Genomic DNA, 23,412 nt, shown 5'->3' with positions numbered 1-23,412 from the left:
ATTCTACAAGCTGCACTTAAATGTTAGACACAGTTAATAGAATCATGATTATGCCCGGGACTCGTGTCTAACTTTAGAAACAGCCATTTACACCAACCGGAAAGTAGTGCAAAGGTACGCCTTAATTAGGTACATATTCCCGTTATTCTATAACAACACATGTAAATACTAGGAATATCTCCTTTCTGCCCATGACTCTTCTATTTCTACACTCCATTTTCTTTACTCATGAGTAAAATTTAAGCATGCAAGTTCAAATTAAATCTAATTAGTGCCAATAATTGCTTGTTAAATGGCAATTATAGGCACTAACCAATTAAATTGCGCACATGCTCAAATATGTGCACACAATTTTTGGTAGCTTTTATAGAGTTAGGGGTTAGTGCAATATATTCTCTCTGTGGTAATGTAAGCGAGGGGGTGGGTATTGAGCTAGGAAAAAAAACTGGAGCTACATAACAGGTGCAGGTCAAACAGAATACTGTTTTATTATAAGTAGGGGGATAAAAATAAACAGAAAAATGTTCTTGGATTTAACAACATAAGAACATAACATAAGAAAATAAGTGTTGCCATACTGGAACAGACAGAAGGTCCATCAAGCCCAGCATCCTGTTTCCAACATTGACCAATCCAGGTTACAAGTACCTGGTAAGATCCCAAAACAGTACAATGTATTTTATGCTGCTTATCCTGGAAATAAGCAGTGGATTTTTCCCAAGTCCATCTTAATAATGGCTTATGGATTTTTCTTTTAAGAAGTTATCTAAACCTTTCTTGAACCCCGCTAACTGCTTTTACCACATTCTCTGGCAACAAATTCCAGAGTTTAATTACACATTGAATGAAGAAATATTTTCTCCAATTTGTTTTAAATTTAATTGTGCCCCCCCCCCCCCAGTCCTAGTATTTTTGGAAAGAGTAACAAGAGATTTACGTCAACCCATTCCACGCCACTCATTATTTCATAGACCTCTATCATATCTCCCTTCAGCCATCTTTTCTCCAAGATGAAGAGCCCTAGTAGCTTTAGCCTTTCCTCATAGGGAAATTGTCCCATCCCCTTTATCATTTTCGTTGCCCTTCTCTGTACCTTTACTAATTCCACTATATCTTTTTGAAGATGTGGTGACCAGAATTACACACCATATTTGAGGTGTGGGCGCACCATGAATTGATAGAAAGGCATTACAACATCCTCATTTTTGTTTTGCATTCCTTTCCTAATAATACCTAACATTCAATTTGCCTTCTTAGCCGCTGCCGCACACTGAACAGAGGGCTTCAAAATGTCATCAACAATGACAACGAGATCCCTTTCCTGGTCTGTGATTCCTAAGGTGAAACCTTGCATCATGTAGCTATAGTTTGGGCTCCTCTTTCCCACATGCATCACTTTACACTTGCTGACATTAAATATCATCTGCCATTTGGATGCCCAGTCTCCCAATGTCCTCTTCTAACTTTTATAAGAACGTAAGAGTAGTCATACTGGGTAAGACCAATGGTCCATCTAGCCCAGTATCCTGTTTCTAACAGTGGCCAAGCCAGGTCACAAGTACCTGGCAAAACCCAATTAGTAGCAACATTCCATGCTACTAATCCTGGGCAAGCAGTTGCTTCCCCATGTCTGTCTCAATAGCAAACTATGGACTTTTCGTCCAGGAACTTGTCCAAGCCTTTTATAAGTCCAGATACGCTAGCTGCTGTTACCACATCCTCTAGCAAAGAATTCCAGAGCTTAACTATTCATTGAGTGAAAAAATATTTCCTCCCATTTGTTTTAAAACTATTTCCATGTAACTTTCTTGAGTGTCCCCTAGTCTTTGTATTTTTGGAACAAGTAAAAAATTGATTTACTTCTATTCATTCTACACCACGCAGGATTTTGTAGACCTCAATCATATATCCTCTTATCCTTCTCTTTTCCAAGCTGAAGAGTCCTAGCCTCTTTAGACTTTCCTCATTCGAGAGTTCTAGCCCCTTTCTCATTTTTACTCTTCTTTGAACCTTTTCTAAATCCGCTGTATCTTTTTTGAGATACGGTGACCACGGCTGAACACAATACTCAAGGTGAAGTTGCACCATAGAGCGATTGTCACAGCTGGGGCCGTGCCCTTTTGTCCAGACCTATTGTTTCTCAGTATCTGGCTTTGTGACATCTCCAGACTGTTCTTTCCCTGCTGTTGATGTTCCTGTTAGTCAAGCCTCACTTTGGTGTCCCTGAAGCCAAGCCTTGCTTTGGTCTCCCTGTTTCTGCTTCATTTTCTACTTGTGACACCATCAGCCAACTCCTTTATAAGGACCCGAGAACTTTCATGCGGGGCCTTTGCAACAGGTCTATTTTCCCTTTTCTTGTCTGATTCTGAGGGAACTGTGGGTATGGTTCTGGTTTGAACCTGAATGGATTACTTTCCTGTTAATTATGCTTTCCAGCTAATCCTTTTCTGTTTCCCTGTGTGTGTGGTTCTGGTTTTAACCTGAATGGATTACTTTCCTGTTAGCTTTGCTCTCAAGCAAAGCCCTGTTGTGTTTCCCTGTGTGTATGGTTCTGGTTTGAACCTGAATGGATTACTTTCCTGTTAATTATGCTCTCAAGCTAAGCCTGTTCTGTTTCCCTGTGTGTGTGTGTGGTTCTTGTTTGTACCTGAATGGACTACTTTTCAGTTAGCTTTGTTTTCAAGCTCTGCCTGTACTGTTTCTGGTTGTGTGCAGTTCTTGTCTGTTTGTTCTGAGAGTCTGTAGAAGCTAGCCTCGTTCCTGATTACTTCACTGCTGTGCAACTGTGTCAGCTTCTCTCTCTTCCTGCCTTCCCTTTCCCTACCCGGCTGTGTGTGCTGGCTGAGTTCTGGTAAGATTGTTCTTTATTTGTTTGTTTTACCTTTTGTCTGCAGTGTTTGTTATTTGGCTTTTGTGAGCACTGCTTCTTTCTGACTTATGTATTAGAAGCAGCTTTTCCCTTTAGTCTGCTTTAACCCTTTGTGTGCTGTGTTTGTGACCTGGCTCTTTTGAGCACTACTCCTTTGCTGACTTCTGTATTAGTAGCAGCCTTTCCCTTTAGCCTGTTTTATCTCTTTGTCTGCTGTGTCCATAGACCGTTATTAAATGGACTTGGGAAAAATCCACTATTTCTGGGATAAGCAGTATAAAATGTTTTGTACATTTTTGGGATCTTGCCGGGTATTTGTGACCTGGATTGGCCACTGTTGGAAACAGGATGCTGGTCTCGATGGACCTTTGGTCTTTCCCAGTATGGCAGTACTTATGTACTTATGTGTTTGTTTCCTGGCTCTTGTGAGCACTCCTCTTTATATGTCTTTTGTATGCAAAAGCAGCCTTTCCTTTTTGCCTGCTTTTTCCGTTTATCCTTGAGTGCCATGTAGCACAGCCTTGTGTATTCCTTTGAGTGGCTTCCCTTTATCCTTCAGTGCTGTGTGGCACAGCCTTGTGTATTCCTTTGAGTGACATCCCTTTATCCTTGAGTGCTGTGTGGCACAGGCTAGAGTGTTCCTACAAGTGGCTTTCTTTTATCCTTGAGTGCCAGGTGGCACAGCCTTGAGTATTCCTTTGAGTAGCTTCCCTTTTCCCTGAGGGCTGTATGGGACAGCCTAAAGTGTTCCAATAAGTGGCTTCCCTCTTCCCTGAGTGCTTTATGACACAGACTAGAGTGTTCCTATGAGTGGCTTCCCCTTATCCTTGAGTGCTGGGTGGCACAGCCTTGAGTATTTCTTTGAGTGACTTCCCTTTTCCCTAAGGTCTGTATGGTACAGCTTAGAGTGTTCCTATGAGTGGCTTCCCTCTTCCCTGAGTGCTGTATGGTTCAGCCTAGAGTGTTCCTATGAGTGGCTTCCCTCTTCCCTGAGTGCTGTATGGTTCAGCCTAGAGTGTTCCTATGAGTGGCTTTCCCTTATCCTTGAGTGCTGTGTGGCACAGCCATGAGTGTTCCTTTGTATGGCCGTGCAGTTCGGTCTTGAGTTACTTCCCTGTGTGCTTTCTGTTTGAGCCCTCTCTGTGAGGTTTCTGTTTGAGTTTGAGTGGGTTGCTCTTCTGCTTAGCTGTGACTACTAGCACAGCCCTGAGCGGCCTCTCAGTGTGGCATGAGTGGGCTGTTCTTCCATTTAACTGTGGCTTCTAGCACAGCCTTGAGCGTCCGCTGTGTGTGGTTCTGTTTGTGTTTGAATGGATTGCTCTTCTGTTTAGGTGTGACTACTAGTGCTGCCCTTAGCGGCCTCTGTGTGTGGCACAAGTGGGTTGTTCTTAAGTTTAGCTGTGACTACTAGCACAGCCCTGAGCATCCTCTCTGTGTGGTTCTGTTTGTGTTTGAGTGGGTTGCTCTTTTGTTTAGCTGTGTCTACTAGCACAGCCCTGAGCTTCCTCTCAGTTTGGTTATATTTGAGTTTGACTGGGTGGTTCTCCATTTAGCAGTGTCTACTAGCTTAGCCCTGAGCTACCTCTCTGTGTGATTTTCTGTTTGAGTTAGTTAGGTCTATTCGTCCGTATGGCTGTGGTTCTAAGCATAGCCCTGAGCTGCCTCCCTGTGTAGTTACCTTTTTCTTGTTGATTGTACTATGTGAGCCTGAGTGGGGTTGCCTTTTCCCTTCTCTCCCCCCCCCCCCCCCCCCACACACACATTGTCACTTTCCCAATGGGTGGAACTTTAAGTTTAAAGGTTGTTCTGACTCCATGAGGGTATGTCCTTAAGGGGAAATGGCTGCGTCCTATAGATTCCCTCATACTCTCCCATCTTATTTCGTAGGCTCGTAGCTTCTTACATTTACATACAGATATTTCAAACAATGTTTGTTCCTCCTATTTAGAACTTGATTAGCAGTTGAAAGCGGTAATTTGCAATCTTTGAATTCCCTCTCCTCTTTATTTAAAGACACCTGGTCTACTATGGTCTTTATTGCAACCTTGCTATCAGAATGCCCTATCTTCCCTGTTTTGGTGATATCCTTCAAAGTTACCTTATTCCAAACCATATGCTTTTGAGTGACTGTTGGCCTTCCCCTAATTTCTAGTTTACAAGCTGCTCTGTCTCCCTTTTTAAAAAGTTGATTCTACTAGCCTGGTTTCACCCTGGTTAATGTGGATTCCGTCTTTCTAGAATAGGCTCCCCTTTCTCCAGAATCTTTCCCAGTTACTCACAAATCTAAAGCCCTCCTCTCTGCACCACTGTCGCATCCATGCATTGAGACTCTTGAACTCTACCTTTCTCTTGGGTTCTGCATGTAGAAAATGGAACACTTCTGGAAATGCTATCCTGGAGGTTCTGGGTTTTGCTTTCTACATAAGAGCATCCAGAAATTTGGCTTCCCTAACCTCTCTCACACATTTTCCACCTTCTCCCCAGCACTGTCTAAAATCTTATTTAGGTGATGTTTGTGGTCCACCACCTTTGCACCAGGTAGGCAAGTGATCAAGCGATCCTCACATCCATCTGCCACCTAGCTAGCTACATACCTAATGATTGAATTTAGAGCTAAAATTGTGGTTCTAACTCTTCCCTCATGGCCAGAAACCCCTGAAGACATATCCTCAGTGTCAGAGGACATGGCATCCTTTGGAGGGCAGGTCCTGACTCTGTTCCTTTGTTGGTAATTGCACTCTATCAAGAACTTTTAATAAACAGATATATTAAGCGATCATTTCCTGCCTCTCCACTGTGATGCTCTCCCTTCAGGTCTCCTTTCTGTTCCACGGTAGAACAGAGGTTGCCAGACTGGAGGTGAGACTTCTCTATTATGGACCTTTAGGCCTTTTCTATAAACCTCTCTGCCTACCTTAGCACTTACAAGTCTGCTACTCTAGCACTCAGAGGTCAGACCTATTTCTTGAGTGCTAGGAGCTCTTTTCACCGAGTAAACACATATGGACTTCTCAACAACTGGAAGGTAATCAAACATGTGATACTCAGTGCCAAAGACTGGTCAGACCCCATCTCTCTCTTAGACTGCTGCCTGTATTTTATTATTGTTGATTTCTTAATTAATTTGTTAATGGAGTAGAAATATGCAAACTACAGTCCCCTAAGATTGCTATTTATATGCTTGGCTTTGCTCATTTTTATTAGTCTTCTTCTTATTATTATTTTTTAGGCAGTTCCCCTCAATGCACCTAAGCAGACTGCATTTCTAAGAGCTACATAGTGGCTGATAGAGATGCCATAATTAAATTTATAGCCTCCTAATTGGTTCAAGTCTAAACTGAGGTTTCCTGTGACTATTAACTGTGCCTTATACTGATACTATGGTAACTTAAAAATAGTCCCTTCAAATACTAGACTGTGGAACTATAACAGAGACTTTAAATGCTATAATCTATTTCTTAAATTTTATTTTTTTTGTTTCATTTGTACCCCGCGCTTTCCCACTCATGGCAGGCTCAATGCGGCTTACATGGGGCAATGGAGAGTTAAGTGACTTGCCCAGAGTCACAAGGAGCTGCCTGTGCCTGAAGTGGGAATCGAACTCAGTTCCTCAGTTCCCCAGGACCAATGTCCACCACCCTAACCACTAGGCCACTCCCCCACATCCTTGTCTTTCCTAAGGGAGCAGAATAAGTTAAAATAAAGACATTGAGGTTATCTATTTAACTCTGTCTACCTTTCACAAAGTTTAAAAGCAATTTCCTAGCAAATACTTACCAGTGAAGTTTTCTTCCTATCTGGAAGTCCTGTCAGAGCACATCATCTGGACTGAGAACAACTCAGCCCTGGCTTACCTATGTGTTTGTTCTTTCTTGATGATTCACACTGCAGTCAGTGTACCAGTGGGGCCCTTTAGAACTTTTCTTTAATCAGTCACTGTGGTTTGATTGTCAGATAACTGAATGCAGTGTTTATCTTACTAAAAGGAAAACTCTTGCAAAAGGTTCTCTGTAAAGGTTACTTTCTCTAGCAAATAATTTTAACTATATATTCACAAGAATGACCCTATTTTTCCTTTCTGGAAGTCTTCTCACAGCTCCTCTTCTGGACTGAGAACCACTCAGCCCTGGCTTACCTATGTGTTCATGCTGCCTTGATGATTCACACTGCAGTCTATGTACCAGAAGTGCCCTTTCAAACTTTTCTTTAATCAGTCACTGTGGTTTGATTGTCAGATAACTGACCCTACCTTGCTTTCTGTTTAGAATTTAACTTTAGCCATTTATCAATACAAACTGAGGTTTCCTGTGACTATTAGCTGTGATTTATACTGATACTATGCTAACTTTAAAATAATCCCTTTAAAGGCTTGCCTATGAACCTGTAACAGAGACTTTAAATGCTAAAAAAAAAGTAGTAGTTAAACCGCCTTTTCTAATTGAGTAGAGTAACTTAAAAATAAAGTCACTGAAGTTTCTTATTTAACTCTGAATATACCTTTCCCCAAGTTTTACTCTAAATGTACCTTTCCCCAAGTTTAAGTTCCTAGCAAATACTTACCAGTGAAGTTCTCTCCCTCTCTGAAAGTCCTCTCACAGCACCTCTTCATAGGCTTAGTAACTGCTTCTAGTGAATTAAATTATGACTCAAAAGTAGTTGAATTTATTTTATCTTGGGAAATATGTTTCATTGGAATCATTTTTAAATATTAGATAGTGAAGCTTGGCACATATAGAACAAACTTTAAAATCTGAACCTTACATATCTAAAAGCTAACTCAATGAAATTTCTATTCAGTTAGAAATGCATTCTAGTATGAGGTAAGCATACAACATGAAACTCAATAAAGAACACTAATGTATTAAAGTTGCATATCACTAGATGGATATGCAAAGAATAACACTAAAGCTCTGAGAGTGTCCAAGCAACATATCTCTTAGCTTAGGTATATGTTTAATTGAGTATTAACATTAAATTCTATGAGAATGACTGCAGAAAGTGGATCCCAGGTGGCCTTTAGGATCTGCAGAGCCAGCTGTTCCACAGCTCAGATAACACTTTTTGAGATCTGCAGATGCTTTTGCATTTGACAGGATGTGCCAAGTCTTTGTACTGCCCAGTGCTGATGTTTTAAAGGAGAACAACTCAATAATTTATTAACTGCTACATTTCCTTTGGGCTTTATCTGCGTGATGCTATTGAGTCACTCAACACAAAAATACATAGATGTTAACAGAAGGAAATCCTTTAGGAAAGCTTAGTCCTTTCATTGTTGCCAAGGACTCCTCGGAGTGCTCCTGTTGGGTCACCTAGCTGGAAAACACAAGAAAATGTTCTGCTTTGTAAAATGAGATTGCTACATCTTTTAAGTTTGCTAGCAGCTATCCCATGTTCGTGATATATTTAGCTGCATGATGATAATACAGTTTATTTATTACATTTGTACCCTGCGCTTTCCCACACATGGCAGGCTCAATGCGGCTTACATAGTAACAATAAAAATAATTACAAAGTCGTAAGAAGGATATACAGTTTGTGGTAAGTGCAAAACTAATGGGGTTAACGGAAAGTAAGTTAAACATAGGAGGGATAGGGTTCAGAAGGAAGAGAGCATTGGGAGGCAGGCTTAGAAGATGGAAAGGAATGGGGGGTAGCAGAAAGGATAATGGGTAACATGGTCAGAGTATAACTATTGTCAATTAGAATCGTATGGGCAAGTTTTGGTTAGGTTGGATCGTTAGGGTAGTTATCTCCCCATATTAAAACTTCCCTCTGTTTAAGAAATTGGGCTTCTGTGTCAGAAGAAAAATGTGTTGTCACAGTGTAAAAAAAAGCAGCAAGGAATTTTATATCAGCTTGTGACCCACTGCTCCTGACGCAGCCCTTTTATACTAGCGAAGCATGGCCATGTCGGGCATTTTGTTAAACTTCTGGGAGTTTTTAATCTATTAATTAAAACTGTGTTTTTTTTACAAGGTCTGCCTTGTTCTTTTTTTTGTCACAATGTAAGGCATACTTCATTTTTCCATAGGTTAGGATTTGAAACGTTCACCCTTTGCTCTCGCAATAAGCTGAATTCAATTGCAAACTTATACTCATTAAATAAAATTGAGGCTAATGTAATAAGCTGCATTTTAATATTGTGCTCTGAGATTTTACTGCATGCACAAAACAAACAAAAAAAAAAGAAAGAAAATGTTTCTCTCACGATGTAGTAAACTAATGGCATGTAGATGACTGTGGTGTTCTAAAAAATGTTCAGAAACCACCATGGTAACGTGCCATAATTTTCTTAATCCAGCAGAAGTCTCTCTTCTTTAATCCTTTTCTTTTAGTTCAATATTTAATATTGAATGTGGGTTGGCTTATGTCAGGGATTCTCAACCCAGTCCTCGGGACACACCCAGCCAGTCAGGTTTTCAGGATACCCACAATGAATATGCATGAGATAAAATTACATCTATTACCTCCTCTGTATGTCTGTATGCAAATTTATATCATGCATATTCATTATGGATATCTTTAAAATGACTACTTGATGTCTCTTGAGGGCTGGGTTGACAGGAATGTTGAAAGCAAAGAGACTTATTCCCCCCCCCCCACACACACTTTAGGGGGCTTATAAGGACCGGGGCATCACTTACCTGGCCACTGTGAGCAAGAATATTCCAGTCTTGGGCACTTAGTTATAGTTTATTAAACTTGCTTCGCTGCTATAGCTTCCAGAGCAGAGCAGTGTACAAAGCTAGCAATAAAAAAACATACAGAAAATGGAAAAGAACTACAAATGATGATAAGAAAGAGTATCACACAAAGAAAACTGATAGGAAAGAGTAAGCACCACACAAAGAAAGAAAAAAGGCACCATCAGTCAGAAAGAAGTATTAGAGCACACAGTCAAAAGCAGAGGTGACTCGACCTGACTAGCTGACAGCAGCAGCCTCTAGTCAACACTCATCGCCAAAGGCTTGTCTGAAAAGCTAAGCTTTCAGGTTGGCCTTGAAGCTCTTAAGAGACAGATCACTATGTGGGTCAAGGGACAGAGAATTCCAAATGTGAGGAGAAAGGAAGAAGAAAGCACGGTGTCTAGTTGTCTCTAGTTGGGCAAATTTAGGGCTTGGTAGAACTAGACAGTGGTCATTGAAGGAACAAAGGACCCTGGCAGGGGAGTAGGGAATAGTTAGGCGGGAGAGATAATCAGGGGAGCATAGCCTAAAAGACTTAAAAGTCAGCAAGGCAACTTTGTGATCAGATATTCTACTGGAAGCCAGTGGTGGTGCTTTAATAGAGGGGATGTGTGATCAGAATGGTGGATGTGGCATAGTAATCTGATGGCCGTGTTTTGTAAAGTCTTTAACTTCTCAAGAGCAGATTTAGGTACCAGTGAAGCCCTTGACCAGAGAGCTTCCAGAGCTGTTTCAGCTCAGTGGACCAACTCAATGGCTTTTCATTGTGTATTGTGCAGCATTCTCTTCATCTGCCACTATCTTGGAAAATAGTACCACCCAAGTGCTGCCATTTTCTAAGATTATGACACCAGAGGCAGAAGCATGTGGATATCATTCCTGCCTAAATGTGAGCTGGTGTGCAGGGGAACGGTGTGTTTGGGGCCTACTTTGGCTGCCATAGATTTTGAGGGAAAGAGATTGAGCACTTAGAGGCACATTTGTACCACCAAAGGGTGTTTTATTTTTTTTTTAAGGAGGAATGGGTTGCGTTTTGGAGGTCACTTGGGTCAGCAGAAACTTTTCTGGGGAGTAGGGAGGAAGTTTCTAGGTACACTTGGGCCAGCTTGGATTTTTTTTAAAGGGGAGGGGATGTAATTTGGGGTTTACTGGGGGCCACCAGGAATCGTTTTTTTTTTTTTACTAAGGCCATCTGAGGTGAAGTTCTGCAGTTTTCCTCAAACAAGCGTTTAGCTCCCATGTTAGAATCTTAACTATAGTTGTGAACTGTAGTAAACATTCAGCGTCAAGGTAAAACTAAAAGAATAGTGCCAGAATTTACCACCATTTTAAAATATTTTGCATGCATTTACATAGTAATGATACTTCCTTTGATGTGGTAGCTTTATTGTGGATTGTTTTGCACTAAAACCTTTCTTAAGTGTCCCTTTTACTAAAGGGCATTAAGGGTTTAATGCACAGTTAGCATCTGAAAACAAGCTAATGGAAAGACACTTAAAAGTGTTTTGCAGCATTTGGCCTGTTTTTATGTGCTAGTGAATTTTCCAAAATATTTTTGAGAAGGGGGGTGGTATGGGCAGAGAGTGGGTGCAGGTGCTTTAAGCAGCTAGGCTGTTATACTCAACATGTGCTAACTAATGCAGAGTTAATGTGATAGCATTTAGTGCCGCTTAAACAGGAGGCGGAAAGTGCTCCCACATTAACCCTAGGTAGGGTGCTGCACACTAATAACAACCTACACATGACCAGCAAAATATAAATGAAATAAAAATGTTAAAAAGTGCTGCATTAAATCTGCACTTAATATGTGGCAAAATCCCTCACTAAGCCGTGTTATGTTTAAATCTTAATGCACTTTAGTAAAATGGCCCCTAAATCAGGTGGGGATTAGCACAGGAGAATCCTGAGTAAACTGCCATGCTAAAGGACAACACAGTTTATTACATTGGCCTCATTATTAGTAGCAATTTCAACAGTGCCAAGGCAGAATCCTAACCTGCCTCTCCAAAGCTGATAACAAAGTGGCCTAATATATCAACACAATTTATGTTGAAATAATTTCTGCTGCAAAATATCTCTTGCTGTTCACAGGACATGGTAATAGCAGTGACAAACTTATTGTGTGCTGTGGATTGCCCTCGACTGCAATGAAGCAGTTTATTCTTTTGGCAATAATGTCTGCTTTTAATACTTCACTGCAGCTTGTGAGATAGTCTAACAACATTGAAGGACAAGGTTAGTAGGCCACTAACCATATGATAAATAATATTCTAGAATAGCACTGTGTTTTTCTTCCATTCCCATTATTCACTTAATCATGTGTATAACCTTGGTTAAAGTGTGTACTCCTAGAGTTACAAGACAAAAATAATGTTGTGCTTGTTCATAACAGGTTTTTAAAGACAAAAGCAGAACATATGAAAAGAAAGCCGTCAAAATGGTTTGTTCAGGAGCTCGTTTTCAAAACAAAAATGGCCCTGTTTACTAAGGTGGGTTAGTGTTTTAGCGAGCCTACACTTAGCGCGTGTGCTAACCATGTAGCTGCCTGTAGGGATATTGTAGGCATGTACATGGTTAAAGCGCGTTAAAAACATTAACGCGCCTGTAACGCTGCTTAGTAAATAGGGCCCAAAAAATAAAAAAAAAAGTTATAAGGTGGTAGATGGATATTTTTTTCTCAAAAATGTCTAAGTTGCTATTTTGACACTCTGAGTTTAGACGGGGTTTTTTCCCCCATAGTTTGTACAAATTTCATAGGGGTGTGTTGGGGGATTTTTGGGTGGGACCTGGATGGCACCAAAAGGTAGACATTTTTCTGTAATAATGAAACATAACAAAAATGTCTAGGGCCAAAATAGACCTGTTTCAAACATGAATAAGGTAGAAAATGGAGCTCTAAATGACCAGATGACCACTGGAAGGATTAAGACATGATTCCCCCCCCCTTCATCCTCCAGTGGACACTGACCTTTTCCCACCTCTCTAAGATGTGAAAGTGACAGTACATACTAAGCTGTATGACAGCTACAGATATGATGGCCATTCTTATTAGTGTAGCAAGCAGGTCCTAGGAATAGCCTAGTGGTTGATGCAGTGGACTGTAGAGAAGTGGACCAAGGCCCATATCCCACTCTAACTTGAACACTTACGGTGGAATGTGTGAGCCCTCCCAAAACCACTAAATACCTACATATAGATGACACCTGCAAGCTTGAGGGCTCTTGTCATAGTGTACAGTGTGAGGTACAGTAGGTGTTCCTGGAGGTCTCACCATACAATATAAGGGAGTTATGGTGAGATGCATACCTGGGACCTTTTATGTGAAGTCTACTGCAGTGTCCCCTAGACTGTCCCACTGCTCTGCTGGGATGTGTGTGGCCAGTATACTAAGAATGAGCATACATCCCAATAGCTGTTTTTTGGGCATTTTTTTCTTGGATTTTTTTCCCCCAAAATGGTCCCAAAAGAAAATAAAAACAGCATAAAACATCTAGGAAAATAAAATTTTCAAACCAAAAAGACAGACATTTTTCAGGTTCGAAAATGGCTATGTTCGCCACTCAATTTTTAGACGTTTTTATAAAATGTCCAAAATTGGATGCTCCTCCACATGTGATTGGGATCAATATTGAAAAGCACTTGTGAGGTCAGTGATGGTGATGACCACCACATAAATGGTTCCAAAAAAGATCACTTGAATGAATAAATGGTTTAAAAAAGAAATCCAGATCACTTGAATGAATAATTTTGGAAATCAAAAAAGGTGGAAATGACCATGCAAATGATCCAGGATGACAGCAACAGACAGTTTATTAAGGGCCCTGTTTACTAAGCAGCGTTGTAGGTGCATTAATGTTTTAAATGTGCATTAACCATGTAAGTGCCTACAATATCCCTATAGGTGCCTACATGGTTAGCGCGTGCGCTAAGTGTAGGCTCACTAAAAACACTAACACCTTAATAAACAGGGCCCTAAAAATATTAAAAGTTGAATGTGCATAGAAAGCCAATTTGATGGACAATGGACCCAACATGAGCCATGTTTCTGCTCATGTTAGGCCTATTCCATGAATAAACAAGGAATACACATTTGATTCAACAACATTAAAACAACAAAGTGCAAGGATTTGCCAGCAAAAAGTGGCTTTCTTGGGTTTTCCCTGCATGCTAAGACCATTGTTACCACAGCCATAAAAATAGTCTTTTTTCTTTATGGTCATACACTAGTGTTGCCACTAGCTTGTTGCTATTAAAGAATTTTACCACATGAGCACTTACTGCCACCTATTTTGTAAGTGGTAAGGGCTCATGCGTTATCCTTGTGCTGACCAGATCGCATGTAGTAATGTAGCTGTGCAGGAATGCTCATTCTCTACCCCTGAAATGCCCCCTGGAAAAAAAAAAATATATATATATATATATTAGCGCACTGTTCATGCTGATTTGGCAGTTGCCACAGGCTGAATATAGATATTCGATAACATCTAGTTTATATGTTTCAAATGATATGTTCACCTTATGGATGAATATTGTTGTCAATATCTTTATTACTACAAAATGTCCCCTAAAGTGATTATTTTGTACTATGGCTTATTTCTAGTTCTAGAATAGAAAACAAATTCTTCCAAGATGGAGAGGGTGAAGTCAGTTGTAGAGGAAGTATTCCCGATTGTTGTAGGAGTTGAAGGATATAAAAGCAGATTTACTGGAGTAGCGGTTTGGAAATCTATCTTTCATGGTTGTAGTTATCAGCATAGGCGTAGTTTGACTGTTTCATTTGGGGGGGGCAAAGGAAGGGGCGGGGCATATTAGCATATTCATTTGCATATATGTATATGCAAATTATGCTAATATGGAGGAAGGAAGGGAGCAAGAGCTGGCTTTTTTGGGAATAACCAGTGTTCGTTTGCCAATGGATAGCCACTGAATCAGAGAGGCAGCGGGTTTGGCGACAGGCAGTGGTGTGCTGGCAAATGTTTAACAACAGGCTCTCCCCCCAGTCCCCCTCTGCGCCCCCCCCCCAAATTGCAGAGCTGGCTATAGCCGGGGAGAGAGCCTGGGGGGGGGGGGGTATAAATAAGTAAATATAAACTTTTAATGTTGAGCACCTGATTCTCAAAGTGAACATATTCCAAACACTATAATGAAAATAAAATGATTTTTTTCTACCTTTGTTGTCTGGTGACTGTTTTTCTGATCATGCTGGTGCAGTATCTGATTCTGCTGCTATCTGTCCTCTTAACTCCGTTTCCAGGGCTTCCTTTCCATTTATTTCTTTCTTCCTTTCTTCTTCATTTCTGGTCCTCAGCTTCTGCCTATTTTCTTCATCCATGTGCAGTTTTTCTCCTCTCTTCCTTTTCCCTCATCTCATCTCCTTCCTCACTCTTTCCTCCCCTCCATCCATGTCCAGCATTTCTTTTCTCTCCCCTGCCCTCCATCCACCCAGTCCAGCAGTGACCCTCCTCTCCCCTGCCCCCATACCCAGTGGCCCTCTTTTCCCCTGCCCTCCATCCACCCAGTCCAGCAGTGACCCTCCTCTCCCCTGCCCCCATACCCAGTGGCCCTCCTTTCCCCTGCCCTCCATCCACTTAGTCCAGTAGTGACCCTCCTCTCCCCTGCCCCCATGCCCAGTGGCCCTCCTTTCCCCTGCCCTCCATCCACCCAGTCCAGCAGTGACCCTCCTCTCCCCTGCCCCCATACCCAGTGGCCCTCTTTTCCCCTGCCCTCCATCCACTCAGTTCAGCAGTGACCCTCCTCTCCCCTGCCCCCATACCCAGTGGCCCTCCTTTCCCCTGCCCTCCATCCACTTAGTCCAGTAGTGATCCTCCTCTCCCCTGCCCCCATGCCCAGTGGCCCTCCTTTCCCCTGCCCTCCATCCACCCAGTCCAGCAGTGACCCTCCTCTCCCCTGCCCCCATACCCAGTGGCCCTCCTTTCCCCTGCCCTCCATCCACTTAGTCCAGCAGTGACCCTCCGCTCCCCTCCCTTCATTCCGCCCTCTCCCCGTTCCTTCTCCTCCCCCCCCCCCAGCGAGCCAGTTCTCCTCCCTCCCTCCGGATCCGTCCCTCACCAACGATCTTAGAATTTTTCACCTGCCCGGCCCGCTAGCGCTGACTCTCCACTGCCGGTTCACGCTTCAAAATGGGCGCCGAGACTTCTCGCGAGGCCGCCTCTGAAAGTCTTAGCGGCCATTTTTAAAGCGCGAACCAGCAGGGGAGAGAGCGCTAGCGCCTAGCGGGCAGGCAAAGGATTCGAAGATCAGGTCGGTGAGGGACGGATACGGAGGGAGGGAGGAGAGCCGGCTCACGGGGGGGCCAGGGGGGGAGGAGAAGGAACGGGGAGAGGGTGGGGTGTAGGGAGAGCTGCCTGTTGCCAGCCCTGCGTTTGGGGGGGCATTGCCCCCCCTCGCCCCCCCCCCAGTCTACGCCCATGGTTATCAGGATTATTTTTTTCAAAAATTTGAAACATTATTTACGTATGCTTTATGATGAAGACCACTGACCACTTTAGTAGACACCCTCTGCACTGACTCCTATCCTTGAGAAGGTGCGGTCTTCAGATATGCACCCAGTACTTTATCCCACCAGAATGTTATACAGATGCACTATCTCTTCTGTTTTCCTGCTGGTTATTCATTTCCTATGTGCCAAGCCCACCTTGCTTTTACATTTTCCTTATTTATCTTTTAACTACCTTAAAAATCATCAGATACAATCATGATTTTCATGTTTACATTTTGTAGGGAAACAAGTATACCTAGTTTCTGGATGCAAAATTTTGTATTTGTAATTTGTTTGTTAAATGGATTGGGGAAAAATTGTTAGGGTTATCCATATTTTTAAGGTTCTCCCAAAGATATTCATTATGTCAGCCTTTATTAGCTATGATTAGACTCACTGATGAGTCTTGAAAGAGATCTTTCTCATACACAGGCTTTTTTCTATGAAACTTTCTATCAAAGTTTGTTAGAACAGTGAATGTTTATCATTTTAAAAGGTTTGTAAACTGATGTTTTATGAAATTGCTCTGTGTGATCAGTTTTTGTTTAATTTATTATGATTAGTATATCTTTTTATTGTCCTACTATTGTGATGCTAAATAAGTTTAATTTTAATGACTGTTTCTAATTAGTATTTTCTATGCAGTGTGATATTATCATTTTAAACTGTGTTAAGTGCTATCTATATCACGTTGAGATTTTAGTAAATAGGTGGTAAGTCAATTTAAATATATAATAACAAAAAATAACTTAATAGAAAATGATAATTCCATTGCTTTTGTATGATACAATTTACATATTGTGCAATTTTTTGATTGACCAGATTTTAAATATGATGAAAATTGCCCTCATTGGAGCAAACTTTGCAGGTACTTTTATCCCACAAGGTTTGCACAAGTAGTCAAAGTAAAACAGCCCATGAAATAGCATTACAAATATATAACCCTGTTTACTAAGGTGCACTAGCATTTTTAGTGCCTACACAAATTTAGAGTGTGCTGTGTAGTCACCCATAGGAATATTGTGGGTGCCTACACAGCGTGCGCTAAAAATTCTACTGCACCTCTAGCACGGATTAGAAAACACGGCCCATAGCTTTAATAAGAAATGTCCAAAGCCTTGTGGGAGAACATGTAAGAAAGATCAAAAGAAAAAAAATTATAGGTGCTCTAAATATATAGGGTCCTTTTACTAAGCTGCAACACTAGCTCATACTTACTATAAGTTGAAAGGGCTTTCTGCGGGACATGCTGATGTGTTGTCCCATGGTAAATTCCAAATGTGCACATACATACCACATGCTAAAAAATATTTGTTTTATTCACAGAGGGGGCATGTCTGGGGGTGGAGAGTGGATGTTTCTGCACTAATCAATCAGCGCATCTACATTGCCATATGCAGATTGATTAGCATGGGATTAGTGCATGAGCCATTACTGCTTACAAAATAAGTGGCCGTAAAGGGTCATGTACTAATTTTGGGTAATGGCTGCATGCTAATTGTAACATTAGCATGTGTCCATTAATTTGGAAAATAGAAAATTGACTGTTTTCTGGCTGCATTAAAAATGAACTTAGCATGTGGGAAAGACCCATGTAAGAGTGCGCTAAGGCCACTTTTTACCGCAGTTTTATAAGGACCCAAAAGTATGATCAAGTAAACTGTTAAATAGCATTATCTTGCACAAGGTGACATAAATCTAGTAAATCATGTTGTAATAATTAATCAAGGGGACACTTTTCAAAGAGATTTCCACAGGTCATAGTAAAAAAGTACTTGCAATTTTAGCTATTCCTTTACCTTAAAAAAAAAAAGTCTTTGGATGAAATTATTTTCAAGTGATCTTTCTCAGTTAAGCTCACTGATGTAGTATTGAGTAATCCAGTGTAAGGTTTTATGAATGAAATAAGCATAATTTTGTAACTCTTTCCGAAGTAGTTTCCCTATGAAAATGGAATATAATTTTTATAAATAATTAAATTTAAGTATTAACAAAATCACACATTACATTTATTCCCTCCACTTTGTCATTTGAAATACTAGCTGTGAAAATAAAATGGATTTTCTATTAGAAGTGCTTTATTCTAAGCACTTAATAAGCCAAATTGACCAGTATTCTTCTTTAGGCACATACACAGTAGACAGCCTGAATTCCCAACCTGTCATCTAAGGCGCTTTTGCTAATGTGGCATTGATCTATGTACAAATCCCAAACTGTGGAGAAGTGATAGAAATATTGGCTTCAGGATGCAATAGAGGATAGCAAGATAAATCGTTTGGGTTGTCTTTTTGCAAGTTTAAGGTCAAAATTCATTCATCTTGTTGCTTTGCTCTATCCCTTTAGTGGCTTCAATTGCAGGCTTAAATATTGAATGGTGGCAGATCATTCAATATATGGGCCCTCATACTTTGGAAATGGAAGGCTTTTCATGCTGAGAATAGAACTGTGTACACACAGAATGCCAGAGGTAATCGTGCTGATGATCTGTTCTGTAAGATTAATCCCTCAACAATATTATCAGGCAATTCTCAGCACATTGATTCATCTCTGATATGACATTTCTGAAACAAATGGATGTGCTAAGCATCTCTGGAATGCTAGTATGAATTTGAATTATTGTCGGAAATCTGCCTGCCTCAAAATATCAACCAGATAGGCGACCAGATGAGCAGTTTAGAAAGTTTAGTTTGATTAACGCTTGTTGACAGTGTTGTTATAGAGGTTCTTTTTCCTTAAATATCCTAAATGAGCAATAATGGCTGTCATATTTTTATTTAGTGTAAGTAACAGTGCTTTGAGGAGCCATTTAGGTCACGTAGGGGTCTTTTGCAAAGGTGCGCTAGCTTTTTTAGCGCTGGCTAATGATTAGTGCACGCTAAACGCTAGAGACGCCCATAGGAATATATGGACATCTCTAGCGTTTAGCACACGCTTATTTTAGCACTCACTAAAAACTCTAGCGCGGCTTAGTAAAAGACCCCCTTAAACAGCAAATGCACATTGTGACGTTTAGTGGAGGAGAAGCCTAGTGATTATAATAGTTACCTAAGAGCAAGACATGCCAGGGTTCAAACAGATGCCCTTTATGACTTTGAGTAAGTCCCTTCACTCTGTCTCCTCAGGTACAATTTACATTGTAAGCCCCTTTGGGCAGAGAAATATTTACTGTAACTGTGTCGCAACTCATTTCGAGTTCAGATTAAAAAAAAAAAAAATCCAAATCCGTTACTGATGTTTCTGAAAAAGAACAAAACATATCTGTTTTATTTAAAGCTATTAAGGCACAAGTGATTATATAAGAATGGTCATTTTGCCCAAGCATCCAGTGAGAACAAAGAGTTAACATTTCAGCATTGCTTTATGTTTTTAAAGATATCCAAAGAACATCCAGTATGCAGTGTTTGCTAGAATTTTAATACAGAAACAGAAATTTTAATATTGTCCAGAAACAATACAAGTTCCTGAAGAGTATTTACACTTGTAACTTGTATCTGATAATTTTGCCTCCCTGCTTTACATACATACATGTGTGTGTGTGTATATATATATATATATATAATTATATTATATACCACCTGCAAGCTCAAAAGCCCAGCAAATATTTTTCTGTCCCCAGAGGGCTTGTAATCTGAGTTTGTACCTGAGGCAGCGGGGCCCTTTTACTAAAGCTTAGCATGTGCTAGGGATATCACATGATGTGCTAAACGGGACATCTGATTTTTGCAGGAGCTCCCAAGCTCTCCAGCAATCTTTCCAGATTGGGCTAAATTCTGCCATTCCAGGACACACCAGTACCTTTTATTGATTTATCCTCCCCATGGATAAATGTGTCCACAAGACCCCAACTGAGATGACAGTGCAATCTGCCAAAAAAGAGAAGCTGAAACTTACACTCGCTAATGGGCCTAAGATGGTGGAGGACGTGGAGGAAGCCAAGTTCGTCAGTCCAGCACTGATTCAACAGCTCACTGATGTTGTAGTACAAGAGCTCGAAAACTCAATTTGATGACTTATGCGAACAATTATATCTTTATCCAGGTCAGATTTGGTAGTAGGCTCATTACTTATGAGGAGCGTCTTGGTGTTGTCAAGGACCAATCAGGCAAAGCTCAGACAGAACTAGCCATGCTAAAGGCCTCCTTAGCTCAATAGCAAGACAAACCTGAGGATTTAGAGAACCAAACTCGATGCAGCAACTTCCTTTTTCTGGGATTCCCAAAATCGGTGTGATGCAGGAATTACCACTATTGTTAGCAGAATCTGTGGTACTTCAGGAGTCAAACACCACACACCAGAATGAGAGAAAAGTCTTCTTTATTTGCCAGCAAACAAAGTAGAACATCAGCACTAGGTCTCTCCTTCTCTTCAGCTCTCTGTGTCTTGTCTCTCTCGTCTCAGCTCCTTCTCTTCTAACGTAACCTGCTTCCTTTCCCATTTATACCCTTCTAGCCCCCCCTTTCTCACCAGATGGTAAAGAATAGATTGATTACCCTGTCTTGAACTAATTATTACTTACACATTACTTAAAAATATCAGTTACATTGGTTTGAGATATTTCCTAAACTGACCTATGACCTGGGGCCTCTCAAACTAGACAATGTGGCACCTATCTCCTGCATTTTATTATTATTCACATAATCAGATTCCCGGTCATATGGGTTCATTGAGGGGCTAATCTTGCTTAATGGCACACAGACATGGTTTGTTATTACTTTCAGAAGACCAGTCCTACACTTAGTTATAATCCATCAAGGAGAAGAGAGTTGACTTTCCCTGACCTCTTTCACCTAGCTAGGACTGTGGATAATTCAAACCAGATGATGACCTCTTAAACTGCAGACAAAGCTCACTTGAAAAGTCAGACAAAGATGTAACACTGAATTGAAAAGATATTTTACATAGAAATAGAACTTATTAATTAAACAGAATAAAACATATTTTAAAATAAGCAGAAATCAGAATTCCTTATAAGACAAAATCTAAATTATCAAGAATATCTATATCTAAACTATCTTCTTCTAAACAGCGTTCAGTCTAATCCTTTAAACTGCCTGCGAAACTGTCCAGTATGCCTTGCTCATAATGGCATCCAGATGTGGTATATTTATTATGAACAATCCATCACTCAAAAAGGGACAAAGAAAGTTTCATTTCTCTCTGACCTTTCTAACCTCTAGTCTAGCAAAAGCTAGACATTTGAGCAATCAAAACCAGATGGCATTCCATCACTTGCAGGACTGAACCAAACAAACAGAATTAACAAATATGATTTCTCTGCCCAGGCTGCCTCAGGTGAAGGAGGCCAGTTTGATTGGAATTCTCAGGGCCTGGCTTATTCAGAGCTGGCGCGAGATTATATGCATTTGTGCCCACTGCACATGGAAAGGGAGCATTGGTTGGGCCACCAGATGGAGGATGAGGACACCCACATGCAGTCATTGCATGTTTCCTTAATTTTCGCCATAAGGAACTGGTGCTCCAGGCATATCGATGCCTATGAGAGGTTAAGTATGAAGGGAGATGATTCTTATAGTTCAGGAATATTCGGCAGAGGTAGCAACCCAAAGGCAAACTTTTGGCCCTTTATATAAAACATTGGCAGAGAAAAGCATCTGCTTTACGCTGCAATTCCCTGCCCGCCTACAAATCATTCATAATGGAGTCCCGCATGCATTTTCTACCCCCAGTTTCGCTCCTTTTCTTCCATAGTGGAGTGAGAAACTGTTTGTTGAAGTGGAGGGACTACATAAGACTATTGTAAACTTTGGTGTGATTTGGTGTGGAACCTGGGTATTCTTTGGTACAAATTCAGGATGAGAGGATGGGTGGGTATGGTTAAGCAAGAGTGATCCATACTTCATTTCATTTTACTTATTATACCGCCTTTGCTAACTGGCAGACCAAGGTGGATCACAGTCTAGAATTACAAAACAAATGGAAAAAGAAACTACAATATTGTGATAGGAGAGAAACTCATACACACAGGGGTAAAACTAGAAAAGAGAACTAAAGTGCAAGGAATAAGCTAGTGATTATGGGTGATTTTGTAATTCATTGAAAATTTACTTTTTTTTTTAGCTCAATCTTCAACAATGTTAGAACTCACAGCTAGGGCCCTGTTTACTAAGCTATGCTAGAGGCACGTTAGTGTTTTTAGCGTTCACTAGTCATTAGCACACACTAACTGTGTAGGTGTCCACAATATTTCTATGGGTGCCTACATAGTGCGCGCTAATTTTGTTCACATGCTAAGAATGCTAGTGTCCCTTATATTTCACTTCTTTTTGACACCCCAATGAATTTTCCCCTATTACTTCCTATTTAATATTTTTATGATGTGTTCTTTAAATGTAATTTTTTTCTTTTCTTTTACGTTTATATTGTAAGCCACATTGAACCTGCGTTCCACTTGGGCTATTGTGGCATTTAATAAATCAATCAGTGCTGATAATGTGATGTTAACAAGCAATTATCAACACTAATTGGCATTACTTAGAATTTACATGCAGTACCTGCTAAGCAAATTCTAGTGCGAACTGACGAAAAAGGAGCATGGCTATGGGCATGGAATGGATAGGTCGTGGGCATTCTAGAAAACTATGTGCAGAGTTATAGACTATACCTGTTCTGCACCTAACTTAGGCACCGGTATTTATACCAAGTTTTACTTGGTGTAAATGGTTGTGCCATGAGTTAGGTGCAGTCATAGCCTCTTGGCGTATTCTATATACCGCGCAGAAATTTAGGTTTATTCTACAATTACACCTAAATTAAGGCATGCTTTATAGATTCGCTTTGGTGAATTTCATTTTGGCGCCACATTTTTAGGCATGATATATAGAATGTAGTCCTATGTGTTTTTAGTTGCACGGGGAGTCATTTTATTACAATGGGTCAGTAATGTTACTCCCAATCGGACTCGGTGGTTAAGCTTACTTTAGTCTGTTATGATTCTGGAATGCCACAGGGCAGGTTGTAATCACCCCACATGCTGGAGGAAATTTCAGAAGATTTGGTAACCTTTATAGTCAGTAATGCCACATAGAGCACGCATCTGGATTTGGAACTGTTTACTATCTAACCATGAGGACAAACTACTTGGCTCACTTGCTTCATGTACACTTTCAGACTTGGATAAGAGTACACCGAGGGGTCCATTTACTAAGGTGTGCCGAAAAGTGGCCTGCGCTGGTGTAGACACATGTATTGGACACGTGCAGGTCCATTTTTCAGCGCACCTGCAAAAAAGGCCTTTTTGTTAGATGAAAATAGATGTGCGGCAAAATTAGATATGCGGCAAAATAAAAATTGGCGTGCATTCATTTTGGGCCTGAGACCTTACCGCCACCCATTGACCT

This window comes from Microcaecilia unicolor, chromosome 2 (genome assembly GCF_901765095.1).
Source record: "Microcaecilia unicolor chromosome 2, aMicUni1.1, whole genome shotgun sequence".
Lineage (NCBI taxonomy): Eukaryota > Metazoa > Chordata > Amphibia > Gymnophiona > Siphonopidae > Microcaecilia > Microcaecilia unicolor.
The sequence above is the reverse complement of the archived record's forward strand: the minus strand, read 5'-3'. Positions refer to the sequence as shown.